The sequence below is a fragment of the Chelonoidis abingdonii genome, chromosome 9 (genome assembly GCF_003597395.2).
Source record: "Chelonoidis abingdonii isolate Lonesome George chromosome 9, CheloAbing_2.0, whole genome shotgun sequence".
Classification (NCBI taxonomy): domain Eukaryota; kingdom Metazoa; phylum Chordata; order Testudines; family Testudinidae; genus Chelonoidis; species Chelonoidis abingdonii.
Window position 1 is genome coordinate 40,992,022 of NC_133777.1, and position 16,367 is coordinate 41,008,388.

Below are 16,367 nucleotides of genomic sequence, written 5' to 3' on the forward strand. Positions count from 1 at the left end.
AGCTGAGTGTCGAGTCTGAAATGTTCATAACCATGAGCTTCACTTAGTTCCATGGGGGCTTTCAGCTGCACAGGATCTAAACAGGCTAAACCTTTGTACTAGCCAGTGTTTTAACAGTCCCAAGAACACAGTTCAGTCCCATAGAATTATGGACTATCAGGGCTGGAAGGGACCTCAGGAGGTCATCTAATCCAACCCCCTGCTCAAAGCAGGACCAATCCTCAGACAGGGTTTTGCCCCAGATTCCTAAATGGTCCCCCTTAAGGATTGAGCTCATAACCCTGGGTTTAGCAGGCCAATGTGCAAACCACTGAGCTATCCCTTCCCCCATCTAACCCTGGCTTTACGCTGTGTGCCTAAAGCCAAGGGGGCCTTCAGACTATCCACTCTTAGAAAAGTTTGGATGTGGCTAGCTCAGACTAAGCTCTGCGGTTCACACCTCCTGGAGCTGCACTGTGTGGTGTGGGGGAGGATTCACACCTCGCCAGTAGGGTCAGTGGAGGCTGGAGATTGCACCAGAGGGCTGAATGCTGTTAAAGGAAGGGGAGCTCACATCTTTGCTGAAGCAGTGAGGAAGCCCCCTTGCCTGAGGGTGCAGCTCTGCATGTCTCTATGCACACTAGATTCTGCATTCATAGCAGCAGGTGTTGGCTGGGGCCATGCAGTGCAAACTGGTAGGGGGCTGATAGCCTTCAACATGCAATGAAGTGCTGCCGCTCTCCAGATCAAACCTGGGTGCTATGTGGTGAGCTTAACCCCAGGCAACACTCTGGTGCAGCAGCTTGGAAATTCTGCATCACAACTGTCATTTACATCAGAAACAGGAGGGTTTCTAATTAAGCAAAAAGTGAATGTGAATAATTCAATCAATGCAGCAACCCCAGTGTTATCCCCTTTGCTATTAAAGTCAATGTATTTTACACTGTGTCCACGGATTTTTTTCCACTATGCCAATGACCCACTGCATTGTAGAAGCTTTCAAGGGGAAGCAGGAGGTTTGGGCATCTAGTTAGGAGCTGTTTGGGGGTTTGGTCACCTGGGGAGGTGTGGGAGGCAGTTTAGGATTGTGGGGGGAACACATTAGCTAAATGTGAGCACATCCTGCTAAAAATCATCAGTCATGAAATCACTATAATTATTATTTTAATGATGAATAGTTTAGGGGAAGGGATGTTGATAGGTCTCAGAGTTAACAATGCATTGCTGTGAGCTGACGGGTACACCTCTCACCTCTGTTTTTTCAGGCTGCCTGCAGAAGATAACATTGCACCGGTTTACACTCGGTTCATCTGTTCAGGGTAAGACGCCAAGTCCATTTCTATGGTATGGGGCGGGGTTCTCTGCGGATTTCGTGTGGGGGGCCCACATATTGTCCCAGGCACCAGACTGGCTGGCTCCTATGCTCCCCTTTCTCTTTTAGCTAGAGACAATTTTCTGCAAGGCTGGCTAATGGGACAGCAACCCATTGATTCACAGGCTGAGCACTATCTTTGCAATGGAGATGGACAGAAAATAGAGAGCCAGCTTCTGTGTGGGCCAAAACAGTCCTCGATGGAAGTTAGAGCAGCCCTGAGACCACTCTAGGAAGCTTCCCTAGGGTTACCTAAGGGCCATGCAGCAGCCCAGAATCCACTGCACCAGTGAGCCTTACAGCTATTCCCCGTTTGCCCCCGACATGCTGCCCTGGCACATCCCTTCAGCTAGGGGCTCCTCATGGGGCTGCCCTCCAGCTCCTTGTGATGCATTTAAGGCCCCATCTGCTGCAAGAACAGGAAGCAGTGTCATCCTCTCCATTTAATAAGAGAAAGAAACCTTAGCTCGGGGGCTCGCAAGTATGGTCACCAGGGTCCTCAGGTGAGAAATTTTGTTACAACAAACCTGTGTTTTTTTTTGAATGATATAATTAGTAATAACTGTGTAACGTTTGTGGGATTATTAATGGTACATATTATACTTGATCTTGAAAAGCTTATTTTATTTATTTCCAAATAAGTAAGTGTAAGTGTTGTTAGTACGTGGTTTTAACTGCAGGTACTGTGAATTTGTTTGAGACCTCCTGCGCTTCGTGGTGTGAAATAAGGGTTCTTAGCAGTGTTTTCCATGGCACCACATGTATTTCCTATGCAGATAATACTCCAAAGAGCAGTGGGATTGTTAAAAAAAGCACAAAGCGTTTTCTCTGGGGCATGGCAGGGTTGTTTTTGTCTTTGGAAGCAAAGAAAAAGGCAGACCACGGAAGAGGAAAACCCCAGACATCACCCCTTTGCGCAGACAATGACTTGATTGTTCCATGGCAGCTATTTTGAGCCTATTTTTAAGTGACAAATTTGTTCACCGTTCAAGGCCAGGTACGGCAGTTGCTGTGTGACAGTTACCACTCCCACCATGTGGTCTCTGGCTTCCTCTTCCTTGTGGGGAAACAGTGGGGTCTTGTCAGGTTAGGAAAGAGGAGTTTGTGTGGGACCAAACCCCCCTCCCCCCACAGAGGCTTTCTTTGTCACCTTGTTACGTTGGAAACTGTGAGAGAGCAGAAGAACCCACTAATTAATCCTTGTGTCATAAGGCAGGTGGGCTTGTGCTTTAGCCTAGGGTTGGAATCAGGAGTTTTAGGAGCTATTCACTGCTTCGCTACTGACCTGCTCTGTGACCTCAGTCTTGTCACTTCCCTTCTCTGTGCCCCAGGTCCCTGCTGATCGAATTGGCGTGAGCATGCTATTCTAGCTCAGTGGTGAGGAGCTGTTTAGCAATATTTGCCAAGTGCTTGGCCTTCCTTGCCTGGAGGGCACAGGAAATGTGTGGTGTTACTACAGCCACAGAGGTTTTGTGAGCGCTGATGACCTGGCTACCTGTGGGGTTGAGCACAGCACCGAGATCTTGGTCTTAGCCTGGCTGCAAAGTCCTGCTGCCCCTGGCCCTGACCTGCAGGGCCGCAGCCAGTCTAGGGTCCCGTGTCACTCTCTCCACCTCCTGCCAAGGTTGCAATCAGCCCTCACAACACTCAGGGAAACTCCTCAGCCCTGCGTGCCTCACTCCAGATGGGAGTGGAAGTTACACTGGCTCCTGGGCTGGTGCAAGGGGCTGCAAGTTCTTGTGGTGCCCAGTTCCTCATAGGCAGGGAAGCTCCTACCATCCACTGAAATCAGTAGAAGTTGGAAGCCTCACTACCCTTGAGGCTCTGGGCCTAGGACTCCAGACACCTTTGTTCAGTTCTCCTAAAAACTCCTTGTGTGTCCAGGGACAAGTCATGTTGCCTTATTGTTCCTCAGTTTCCCCGTCTGTAGTTGGGTCTCAGCTTTCCCTACCTCCCAGGCTGTTGTAAAGATAAATTCATTAATGAAGATGAGGTGCTCAGGCATAAGCACTGCGTTTTACTTTTCCCTGGGGGTCCTCCACACCTGCTGTGCCCTGAGGCCCCGCCTCCATTCCACCCCTCCCCTGAGGTCCCACCCTTCCCCAGCCTCATCCCACCCTCGCTCCACCCCCTTCCCCAAGGCCATGTCCTCACTCTGCCCTCCTTCCCAGGCCCCCCCTCACTCCGCTTCCGCCCCCCCCCCGCTCCTTCCCTTCCCCTTGAGGTTCCTGCCCACTCACTGCTTTCTCCATCCTCCCTCAAGCTCCTCCCCCGTGCCTCCCGTCAGCTAATTGGGGGCACTGCCAAACTGCTGTGGCTGGTGGCTTCTGAGCACCCAGTATTTTTTCCCATGGGTGCTCCAGACCCAGAGCCCCCAGGGAGTCAGTGCCTATGTGCTTAGGTGATGTGGACTAGATAAGAACCTCCGCAGAGTCCTGACAAACAGCCCAGCTTTGAACACAGCTGTTGCTATGGCTATTACAAACCAAGTAAGAAGGGATAACCTCCTGCCCCTGGGGGCAGAGCGGCACATGGCATAGGAGGTAGGAGCTGGAAAATGCGCGAGGTCTCCTGTTTCCTGTGACCTCCCTTTCCAGGTTCAGCATCGCTGGCATGAGTGATGGACAGGAAGGAGGCTGACAGCATAGGTGATCCTGGGATACAGCTAACTAAGGGGGACCGGAGCTATGAGCCAGCATGACTCCATCCGCATCCTGCTCTTAGTAAGGCTCCCTGGAGTACCGCATCTGTGGCTGGACACTTTCCTGGTGACTGAGGTGTTGAGTATGCAGGCTACCCTGGTATGTATGTCTCTGTGGCTGATACTGTCTGTGACACAGCCAGGAATGCTGGATGATGCAATCCGAATCAAAGTCTCTCTCTGGGAATCAAGGCAAGGCGGAGAGCAAAGGCTTCACTGTTTCCTGGATGTCACAGGGTGAACGAGGGCTTGAGGATGTGGAACAGACTTTGCACATCCAGTTTGATTCCTGTTTCATAGAGACAGGTGTGGTTGATGAGTCTAGATGTCTAACTGCAGCTCTGGCACAACGTTCTTCTGTGGCCTTTGAGCAGTTCAATTCACAGCTTTGTGCCTCAATTTCCCCATTTCTAAGTGGGAAAAGCCATGCTTCTTTATGCCAAAGAGCCATTGTAAACTTCAATTAGGTATTGTCTGTAAAGGGCTTTGAACATGAGAAGTGCGTCGTCAGGCTTGTCCATGTGGGGAAGTTATTCTGGAATGAGGTGGTGTGAGGATTTTTAGAAGTGGGGTGAGGATTTACAGCACAATAGCTATTGTGGAATTGCTCCTTGGGTGTACACACTTATTCTGCAGCAGCTATTCTGATCAATTTCCCCATGTAGACAAACCCTGATCAGTGTTAGCATCATTGTCTTCTGCCGGGAAGGGAGCTAAATTGCTTTGGAGATAGTCTCATACGATAGGGAAGTTTTGCCGGGATCGCTATACAATCCAAGCCCTCCTAGGGCAGATGCCGTTAGTTATGCCAGCATGGAGGTGCTATTGGCAGTTGTAAAAGGGCAGTCTGCCCCTTGAGGAGCCAATGGGGCTGGGGAGCAGCCTGCCCTGTTCTGGGGAAGAGCCTGGAAGACAGGTATTGGGAATTGTGGGACCCAGCTGGGCTGCATCAGGTGAGTGGGGCTGATGTGATGGGTCCCAGCTAGGGAATATAAATGAGGGCCCTGGCAGTAGGCTAGGAGAGGGATGAGACTGGATTTGCCTGGGATTGAAGCAGCAGCTGCCACCTGCAAGGCTAAGTAAGGGTCGCAGCCCAGTCTGGGAACAGAACTAGTGTTTTTTGGTTGTTCCATGTTTCTTTCTCTGTGCTGTGCTGGGGTTGTGGCTGGAAACTGGGCCTGCTACCTTATAGAGATATCGCATATGCTGCTTTGGGGAGTGACATAATCAGCTGTAGTGATGATTTTCAAGAAGAGCTTTGTGGGCTACTAATTATTATTATTGTGCTTGTTGGTGTACAAACACCACCGGAAAGATGGTGCCAGCCCCCCAAAAGCTACCACCTAATGGCTTGCGGGGGAGGGGGGGCACGGGACACAAAGGATGTGTAAATGACAATAGCTTAGACTCCCTTTCATACACCTCTGCCCTTGGCTCATAGTGGCCAGAATGCCCCACCCAGTGCAAAGTGCTTGTTCCCATGTCCTCTTCTGAGTGTAGGAGTCAGAGGCCTGCTGGGTCGGAGAGCAGATGCTGGTTCCTGGGAACTGGAGTCACTTACTATATATGAGATGAGCTCTGAGTTGGCTGGGAGGTCTCTTCCTACATAGCACATGCAAATATTTTCTTTTAAGAAATCAGCTTCCTTCTTTCCTATTGTTATTGTTCTTTCATCCCTGTTTGCGTGTCCTCTCATTTCTCTTCTAGTTCTCCCTTTTTACTTTCAAGGTTAGTCGGACTGTTCGGAATGGCATACCCTACTTCCCCCCTTTCCTCCATTCACATTTTAACCATATGAGCCTTGGAGGCAGGTGTGATGAAATATGGTCCTAGCTCTTTTTATTAATTGCGTATGTTGATCTGCATCCCAAAATGGGATGTGTCTGCTTGGCTCCTAATAGGATCAGATACTATCAACAGGCTGTGGAGAGAGACAGCTGTCAGGCTGGTGATTATAACCCATTGAGACTGAATGGGTGTCTCAGAGGGACATTCTCCTGGGTAAGCCCTCATGGCTGCTCCTGCTGAATGGAGGTGGGATGAGGGCGGAGTTTGAATATGGTGGGTCTAGACTGAGACCCCCAGACGAGCAATGGGGGACAAGTAGCAGGGCACACTGGAAGGGGTGACTGGGAGAGGGGTCCTGGGAGGCTCACGCTTGCTAGGACACAAGATTTGTGAGCTGGTTCTGGTCCTGTAATGTAAAGGCAAAGCCTGTCTCATTAGTTGTGAAGCATAAGATTAGATGAGGCCAGGGACGGCTCTAGGTATTTTGCCGCCCCAAGCACGGCAGACAGGCTGCCTTCAGTGGCTTGCCTGCGGGAGGTCCCTGGTCCTGCGGATTCGGCGGAACACCTGCAGGAGGTCTGCCGAAGCCGCGGGACCAGCAGACCCTCCGCAGGCAAGCATCTGAATGCAATCTGCCTGCCGCCCTCGCGGCAACCGGCAGAGCGACCCCAGCGGCTTGCCGCCACAGGCACGCGCTTGGCGTGCTGTTGCCTGGAGCCGCCCTTGGATGAGGCTAAATGTGCAAGCAGGCTGTTTGTTTTTAAAATCCCTTTCCTCTGCCACTTTGTTCCAACTGCTAAATAAGAGACTTTCTTTTGCCCCCAAGAAGGAATGGGCACCAGGTTTGTATAATTTTTGGTGATGCCCAGAATGGGTCCAAGCAGAGCTGTCCCGTCTCTAGGGGCGGCTCTGAAAATATAAGCCCAAACATTGGGGAAGTCAAGCCCACGTTATTGAATATTGGTGGAGCATGGGCACCATGGGCCCATGTAACTCACCGCCTGTGCAAGAAGGCCATTCGCTATGGGTCAGCTTCTCAGAGGTATTTAGGCTCCTAATGTCCCCTGAAATCAATACAAGTTGGGGACCTGAATATCTTTGAGGATCATGGGCTAGATCACTGGTCACAGGAAGGAAATGCTCCTGCCTGAAGAATGAAAAGAGGCTGGTATGGGGGGGAGTGTACTTGGGCCCACTCTGGTCTAAGAGGGGAAGAATTGCCGGACAGGTAAGGGCCAGACGCTGAGCACCTGAGCTGGGTGCTCTGAGACCAGAGGAGCAGGTAGTCCAGTAACTGACAGTGGGATTTCAGAAGAGCGAGTGTGCGTGCATGCAGCTGGGTGTGTGAAAATGTTTACAAGTCTAACCACACACTGAGGTGTAGGGCCTGACACTGCACCAGTGCAGTTAACAGTCTGGATGCATGGCAAGTCTCCTATCACCACGACTGCTGTCACTTTCCCAGCTGGCCTGTGTCACGTCCATACAATCGTGCATGCAGGGACCCAGGTTGCATGTGCAGCCTGGATAATTACATGGACGAAATAGAGACACAATTGCACATTTGACAGAAATCATAGCGAAACTGATTGGAGGGGGCGGGGGGGGGGGGCACTGATGTGATGGGAAGTGATTCTTCTAGGGCAGATGTGGTTTGGAGCTGTCCCTAGGATCGCACGTTCTGCTGGGTGTTCCACTAATTCTAGGAGCTCAAGTTTCACACTGTGAATCATCTATTATTCACAGTATGGGAATGGCTCAGGCTGCACCTCTAGCTCTGAACCAGGGAGATGGGTGTGGCCTATCTCAGTTTACAATACAGCTGAGGAGGTGTGGGGTTTTGGGAGAGAGGAGGAAAGGGATTGGCTAATGCAGAAGGACTTCACGCCCTGGATGTACTAAGTGACCCACTCTGCCCATCAGTCAGACACTGTGCCTGATATGTTTTCATTCTCATAGAAATAATGATCTCCGTATAGGATGTTGCCTGGGGCCCATGGATGTTACTAGACTCTTAGCATATTGCACGTTGATTATGACCATGTCCCCCATAATCAAGCACAGGAGGTGAAATTCACTCCTGTGCAGGGGGATCGGACTTGGCCCATGTATCATTTAAACTCTGGTTTAAGTGGGATTTAATGGGGTGTCAAGGCCTCTTGTTGGCTTGCCACGCAAGGATTTCCTGCGTACGTGATCCAATGCATGTAAAATGGTGACTGTCAGGATGAGGGAGGTTTCCTAAAATCCTAGCGGAGATTTTAAAGGCACGTCTACACTGTGATGCTAAACCCACGGCAGCCAGGCTCAGAGCCCAGCTCAGCTGACTTGTTCTCACAGTGTTTGGGCTGAGGGGCTACAAATTGCATTGCAGATGCTCAGGCTGGAGCAAGGGCTCTGAGACCTACCCTCCTCATGGGGTTTCAGCGACCAGGCTGAACGTCCTGCAGCCTGAGCCAGGCCAGCCACAGCCGTGCCGTGGGTCTTTTGTCACAGTGTAGATGTGCCCTAAATGTCTCACTGAAGCATAGGTTGCAAAAATCCTACCCTGTAGTGGGGAGAGTCTTAATTATCCTTCCGTTATGGGAGGGAGTCTCCTCGGGAGTGTGTGTGAGCTTTGGCAGGTGTGCACAGCTGGCCAGCGTGTGAGCCCTATTTCACATCTGCTCGTGACAGCAGGGCAAAGTTCACTTCGTTCTCTCAGCGACCGTTGCGCTCGGCTTTCCCGAGCTGGTGTGTAATGGAGGCTAACCTGCCAGCTGATCAGCCAGTTCTCTCTCCCTTTCCCCAGCCCTGTGTCCAGTTTGTTAGTTTACATTGTAAGCTCTTTGGGACACGGACTATGTGCTTTTGATGTTTATACGGCACCTAGCATAACTGGGCCCTCTTGGCTGGCTCACTAATAAATAGTAAAGGACTAGCACTGTAACGATCCATAACTTTATAGGGAGGGAAAACATAAGGCAAGAGATGGCTGGCTGGGGAAACGTGCTTTATATTTATCATTACCAGGTTCTCTTTCAGGATAATTTTCTTTTTATTCCTGCTCCCACTAGAACAGGATTTCTCCTGAAAGAGTCATTTCCTGAATGGCTTTGTAATCAACAGCTGCTGCCCTGATCTCAGTGTGAGCCCTGCATGATCTCTCCTCCCTATGTATGAGTTATTAGCTGTTGAAACCGCAGAATCATTGTCTCAGCTCACTGGCTGCAGGCTCTTGTTATTCAACATGGTGTGTTGATGGTTCTTTCCACTCCCTATGGCCCAATGGGACTCCTACATTCCTTTGGGCACTGGTGAATCCAGGCCCATTGCTGTTTCTGGAGCCGGGGATGCGATGGAATGGGGAGAGCGCTGGGAGGAAGGAGCTGCTGTATCCAGAGGCACGGGAAGTATGGATGCAGGGGGTGCTGCAGCATCCCCAGGTTTGCACCTGGGGTCCCAGCTGATGGCCTTGCACCCCTGCCAGCCAGGGGTTCCTGCTGCCTGGGGGCTCTGCTGCAGGCCTGGGTCCCCGCCGGCCCTGCGCTTGGGGGCTCTGCTGGGGTCCCAGCCACCAGCCCCACGCCCGGGGCTCTGCACCCGCCCCTCGCTGTGGCCCCAGCCTCCGCTGCCTTAACCCTGTCCATGTCCCGCACTCCCAGAGCCATGGCCCTGCTCCCGGCCCCAGCTCTGGGGGGCAGTGAGGGGCATGGACAGGGGTAAGAGGGGTGCATTTTAGCACCCCCACTGCAAAAACTGTTCCAGCACCACTGGCTGTATCAGCAGGAAGACATGTCGTCAGGGGGAGAGGCGTTAGAAAGAAGCCGTGGGTGGATGGGGTCACTATAGAGAACCTGGTTTCAAGGGAAAGTGGCAGCTATGTCCACAGCACTTTTCATTCTGTATTTTGTTCTCCGTCGTGGTATCTGATTATAATCTGAAAGCATTTCCTGGGTTCCACTGGTCCTTCTCGTTGACCAAGTGCAGCCACCTTGAACCATGTGTTTCTGATGGAGTATGTGGTGCCATGCAGCAGGGGAACCAAACAAGCATGACTCCGATCTCCATTCCATCCAAAGCACTGTGACTGATCTGGGCAGGGACAGATAGACAGGATGGTATGGGCATGTGGTTTCTGTTCTGGTTATCTTACTGAGTCAGAATGACATGGGCACTGAGTCAGCCGGAACAGGAAGTGTGGCATTTTGCTTGGGAGGTGATGTGTGAAGGTGTGAATCCCCAGGCTGGCTGACGAGGGGAGCAGAGTTGACACCTGAGTGCATTTGGGGAGGAATTGAAACCACCATGTCTACCCTCAGAGACCAGAATAGCTCTGGAAATACCCCCGGCCCCCTTCTGGAGTGCCCACTGGGCTTAGCTATGACTGGGGGCTGGACCTATTCAGCTCGAATGGAGAAGTTGGGGGGCGTTTCTGCGCTACTGGAATACACATGAGTCACAGTGGGAAAGAGGGGCTGAACGACAGCCCCAGAACCATGACTGTTTTGGAACAATGCTCCTGTTTCACCAGCGGCTCCTGGCAGGGCTGTCTCCACCGGATAATCGTTCCTATAAAACCCTTGTGCTGGTTGTCCTGTAGTTGCTGAATGTGGCTCATTAATCCTTTCAGTGCCTTACACATTTGGGGCCAGGCTGCGCTTTGCCTTGCAGTGGATGCAAGGTGGAGAAGCGGGTGCAAGGAGCTGTCCTCTACCCCCTATGCCCCTGCATGGGGGCTGGGTATGATAGCATGGAATAGCTTGTGAGCAGTACCAGAGCTCTGCCTGACACAGCAGAGGAGCCAGAAGTGGATTTAAACTACTTTTTATGCTCTCCCAATTTCCAGGGCAGCTAGAGGCTGATTCTACCTTGAGCATAACTTAAAGCAGACAACCTCCCCCAACACGCTCCGGCCCCCCTCGATGACAGCACCAACTGCTCACCCCCGCCCATACCAGACCCCTCCCCAGATGATGGTACTAACTGCCCGCCCAAACCAGACCGCCCCCCTCCAGCTGCTTTCACTCAGGGCTTAAATTCCACTGGAGCAGTCTGGAGCAGAGCTCGGGTAAATATTTTCAAACCTGTGGGAGCCCTGGAGCTCTTCCTCTCCCCCATGGGGCTGAAGCCTCAGAGCTCCGGGAAATACTCAGGAAGAATTTAAGACCTGGTGTCACTGGAGTGGTGGAAAAAGGTGGAGTATACTGGTGAATCTGGCCCAGTAGCTCCTTGGTTTGATCTGAGCAGATTGTTCTATTTGGGGAAGCCGTGACCTTCATTGTGCCCTGCCTGGCTCGTTGCAGAGTGATACTGATATGGCTGTGGATTTGTGGGAGCTTGCAGATGCAATCGATTGCTAACTACACAACTGCTTGTGCAACTTGCTCCGCACTGGGATTGAGCTGCCAGGGCACGAGGCGGCTGGTTTAATTTAGCCTGAGTTCCTGTCAGATGGGGATCCCAGGGCTGCTCCTGGTACGGGTGATAACAAGGTCAAGGCCCAGAGCTTGCAGCTAAACACAAGCTGCTTGTTAAATTCCTGGTGTAAATTTCAAGACAATCCTCTGCAAGGAGCTGGAAACTCTTTCACTCTGGGATTCCCTCAGTGTTCTGCCAGTGTGTCTATGCTCCAGCCTGGAAAGATCTCCCTTCCCTGCTGAGCAGAGAGGAATTCATTCCCCATATTTGTTTGGTTTTCAGTGCTGCTCCACCAGTTGGCTACCAACTACAGTCACCCAACTTGGCTTTACCCGCACTCTCATGCTCATTCTCCTCCCATGCTGCATGCAGCTTGGAGTTACTTCCAGCTGAGATAAGTTTGGCTCAAGCAGGAGATCTCGTTTTGGTTCACACAGTAAAGCCCTGATTACAGTCTCAGCTGCTGTAGGTCACGCAGGTGGGTTAGGACTTGGATGAGGGATTGTCTGCCCCAGTTCTAGCTACAAACTAGCAAGAAGCAATTTCCCATCTTGCCTGAAGCTTGTCACTAAGTAACAGTGTGGAAATAGCATCAAGGCTTTGCCTAAAACTGGGACTGGATGTTTTCCCTCATGTCAGCAGCAGAGCAGGTGCATCTCCTCCAGAAGTCAGTGGGGTTACGCTGGAATAAGCAGTGTCAAGGGCTTTCCCTTCGTCCTTCCCCTGGTTGTTGTCACGCAGCCAGAAAGCGGAAGACCAGATGTCCGCAGTGCAGGCAATGCGATATTTATTGGGATTAGTCCAAGAAAACATATCCACAGCTTTGTATCCTACAGAGCCTTTTCCCCTTTCCTCCTCCTTAGCAGGCCCAAATATACCCGCACTGCACGCCTCTAGTCCCACCCCTTACAATTTATGGTCATATTCTGTTTTGGAGGGTCTTGAGTCTGGGGCCTTCGGTATCATCTCTTTTGTATCCCGCAGGAGGGGTAGGGCGTGAGGATACGTACCGGGCAGGGATACCTTTCTCTGGCTTGTTGTTGTTTCTTATGCCTTCCTCCCATCCCCATCCTCCTTGCCCTTCCTGTCTGGCCTTGTCTTGAGATAGGAGTTGAGGTTGTCTTCAGGTGTACACTCGTATACTCCCACCATACCCAGTAACACAAAAGCTCTATCTCTTTTCACCCTATCTGCTTGTGGGCAGATGTAACACAGTGTGTCTTTGTTCGCACATATTGGTAAGAATAGACAAATGTCAAAAGTCAAATGGGCAAACAAAACCCAAAGTTCTGTCTCCAGCAAATCTACAGGCCTGACTACTACGTTATCATCACTAGCACTCTGAAGAAGCGGGAGCTGAATTTGGTTCATTGGCTGCAGATAAATATATTTTGTTAGTGCAGCTGAGAATCAGGGCAAACCTGGGATACGCACTAGTTGTGTCTGTGGAAGATGCTTTTTCTTCACGCCTTCTTGTGCTGTCATTTATACCTGTGGAGTAGGGTGCTGAAATGCTGCTGTTCTGATCTGGGGAGCAGCGGCCTCAGGTGGTTAGTAGATGTAGGTTCGGGTTGGGGTATCTGGAGCTAGGATGACCAGACAGCAAGTGTGAAAAATCGGGACGGGGGTGGGGGGTCATAGGAGTCTACATAAGAAAAAGACCCAAAAATCGGGACTGTCCCTATAAAATTGGGACATCTGGTCACCCTATCTGGATCAGACAAATGGCTAGCAAATCATGAGCACCACCTTGACTGCAGGGAACTGGCCTAGCTGACCTCTCAAGGCTCCTTCCAGTCAGCCACGTCTATGACTGAGAAGAGATGGGCCTGTGGCAGTAATCTGAGATCTGAATATCAAGCCCCTGCAAAGCTTGGTGGTGTTTGGGTCAGGCCTACTCACTTCTCAAACCACCTGCACAAGCTGGCTCAGAGCCAACCTCAGAAAACCAACCGAGCACAGGGTGACAGGACCATGAACCAGACAGAGCTAAAACGGCAGCATGAAAGATGAAGTGGTTAGGAAAACAGAAGGGTTTTGTTTTGTACAGCCATGCAAAGCTGCTGAGCTCCGCGCTTTGCAGCGGCCATGCCAGCTGCTACTCTGAGCTACGTTGGCACAGATCTGGAACGATTCTGCAGACATTATTGGCGCCTGCTTCACAGGGGTACTGGGAGGAATTGTCTGGGAATAAATGCTTTGAACACATAGGGCCAAACCCTTGGCTAGTGTAAATCAGCATTGCTCAATTTAAGGTATTGGAGATATGCCACTGTATGCCAGCACAGGACCTGGTCCATTAAGTGCCATCTTTGGCCACTGAAGGCCTTTTCTCATCAGTGCTGCCCAAGGTTCACCTCCACCAGTGGTAGCAATTGCACGATCTCTGATGCAGACTGTGGCACTAGGCACTGCATCGTGCAGACCTGCTCTGAGCCAAGCGAGACACCAACATGGCAAAGATGCCAGAGCCGCGTCTACGCTAGTGTTGCCATCAGAGTTACTACCACAGCTAGTTGGATGGAGCAAACAGATCTAATACATGCAAGTCCAACAGGCAAGTGTAGGTGGGTGACTCTGCAATGAGACAAAACCTCACCCCATGCCACTAAGCTCACTTCAGCAAGGGACCCCGACACAAGTTCCTGTGAGCTGTGCATCCGAGTGTAGTGCGCAGTCAGTGTAACCACCAGCTTCCTCTCCAAGCTCCTTGCAGGGGCGATATTAGCAGAACAGAAAGCAGGGGCAGCTCAGTTTCCTTTTTGTATTTCACCTCTTCAGTCTGGATTGGAACCAGCATTTGATTAGGGGGAGTGTGGGGCCCTAGAACCAGAGAGATTTAGGGACCCCCCCCAGTGAGGATCAGTGCATACACTGTCAGTGTGCAAAGACATTGTGACAGTCAAGGGACAGTTGGTGGGGAGCAATGGGAGAAAGCCAAAGAGGCACCAAATATGGAGACGATAGACCTGAGTCTCTATTGACTTGCAATTTGGGCCAGATCCTCAGGACCGGCCACCAGGCATTGGTGCAGCGTGCAAAGGGGGTGGAATGGCCCTAAGATGGCTGATTCTCAGGCCTGGCTGAAATAGCCCCTGTGAGGCCACGCTAGGAGCCAGATGGCTGAAGTGCAAGGATACACTGGCCACAACCTCCTTTACTGTGCCCCCTCTGTGGTGGGCTAGGAGGGAGTGATACAGAACTGGCGCGCCCACCAGCGCGCCCACCAGTGCACTCCTCATCTAGGACATCCATCTGCCAGATGTTTTTGCCAGGAGTGCAAGTTGCAAAAAGGATTCCACTCAAGTGTGTACTAAAACACAGCACTGTTGCGCAGCAGTTTAGGACAGGAAGGGGATTGTCTCCAGCTGCCACTGCAGAGGGAAATTAAGGAGACGGAACGTCGCTACCCACGTTGGAGGTGGTTAGCTCTTTGGGGGCGGGAGCATCTTTGTTCTGTGTTTGTACAGCGCCTAGCATAATGGGGTCCTTTTGGAGCTAGGGCTCCCAGGCCCTCCAGCAATACAAGCAATAATGTGAGACTGACAGCCTGGTGCTTGCAGATTGGGGGGATTGCTGACGGGCACTAGCAGACAGGACCTTGCTTTTTCATTTCATCTGAAATACAGTGACTCCAGCAGCACAGCGCCTGCTAACTCAGCAGCGGGGCATTGGCTCTGAGGGAAAAGCACTCTCCGCTGGGTCATGCAGGGGTTCTGGCGCTATCTCTCAGGCAGAAACTAATAAAGTCTTCCCTTGTTTCGCCCTTTGGCTCTGCCATGACGACAGCACAGGGTGGTAGGTCTGGATTCTGCTGACGTGCTTGTCGAGGCTGGCTCTGAGTAGGACATTTTCTGACAAGGCCCTGCAAGATTAGATGGATGCTACAGAAAGGAACGTTACCTACAGATTGTGTCTCTTCCCCGCTGGCCCTGCCTTTCTCAGCAATCGCTCTGTCTGATGGGCTTGCAGACAAACCTCTTCCAGCTTCATAATGAAACAATACAGACAGCAATAACATGGATCATGAGCCTTTCTCCTCTCTGAGCAAAATGCTTTCACCGGCCCTGAATCGCTATGGAGGCGTGTTGAAAAGATGATGCTGTCAGCTGAGGACAAGTCCCACCTCCAGATATCAGCCCCATTCCTTGCAGTGGGAAGCTGGGAATGACAATGCTCCCAGGGTGAGAGAGGAACAAGGGAGGGGTTTTTCGAGCTTTCAGCCTTCCTTCCCACAGCGCGCCCACCAGTGCACTCCTCATCTAGGACATCCATCTGCCAGATGTTTTTGCCAGGAGTGCAAGTTGCAAAAAGGAGCTTCCTCTTCTGCTCTCTTTAGAATGTTTTTCATGGTGAATCCTCCTCGAGTTCAGAAGCTGAGGCTGGGCAGAGGTGCCAAGCAGTGAATCAGCAGCTGGTGGAGGGGGACGAGGGCCCCTGCAGCTGTGCATTCACCAGCTGGCTCCCCCTCCCCCTCCTCCCACACATGTTGCTACCTGGGTTTTCTTCTCCCCAAGGAGAGGGAATAATGGAGGGTTAGGCATGGCATGGGCAGGGGCTGGGTGACCTTGCCTGGTGCTAATGCACTTTAATGCTGAGCTGGAGTGCTTCCTGGTGCTTTAGCCAGAAGAGATGCAGGCCTGATGCCCATCAGTCCTGACCCAATGCCTCCACCCTCCCTGTTTCCCCCCCGCATCCCAGCCCTTCCCATGCATCTCAGTCCTGACCTGGCTTAGGAGTGGGGGGATGCAGGCGGGAAGTTCTGGGGTTTTGCTCCTGGAATCTGGGCACTGTATGGCATCAGAGCAGTGAGGGGACTGTTGATAGTTCTTGAGGCCTCAGGGCAGGGTCTGTGGTCACCTGGGCAGGGTCTACATTGGATAATCTGTCCAGCATAGGAGGGAGCAACTGGATCAGGTTGTCTCCCGGGGCCAAGCTCTCACTGACCCAGAGAGGAGTCTGGCTTTAGCTCACTGGGAGGCAAGGTGAGGAGTGTTTCTCTTTTCTGCCTGGATGGCAGTGTTCTCGCTTCCCTTTGGGATGTTGTTGTTGTTGAGATGCTATCACTCTCCCTTCCGCCCATTGTTCTTGACTAGGTAGGTGGGTGGGGGAAGTGAAGTGAAGTAT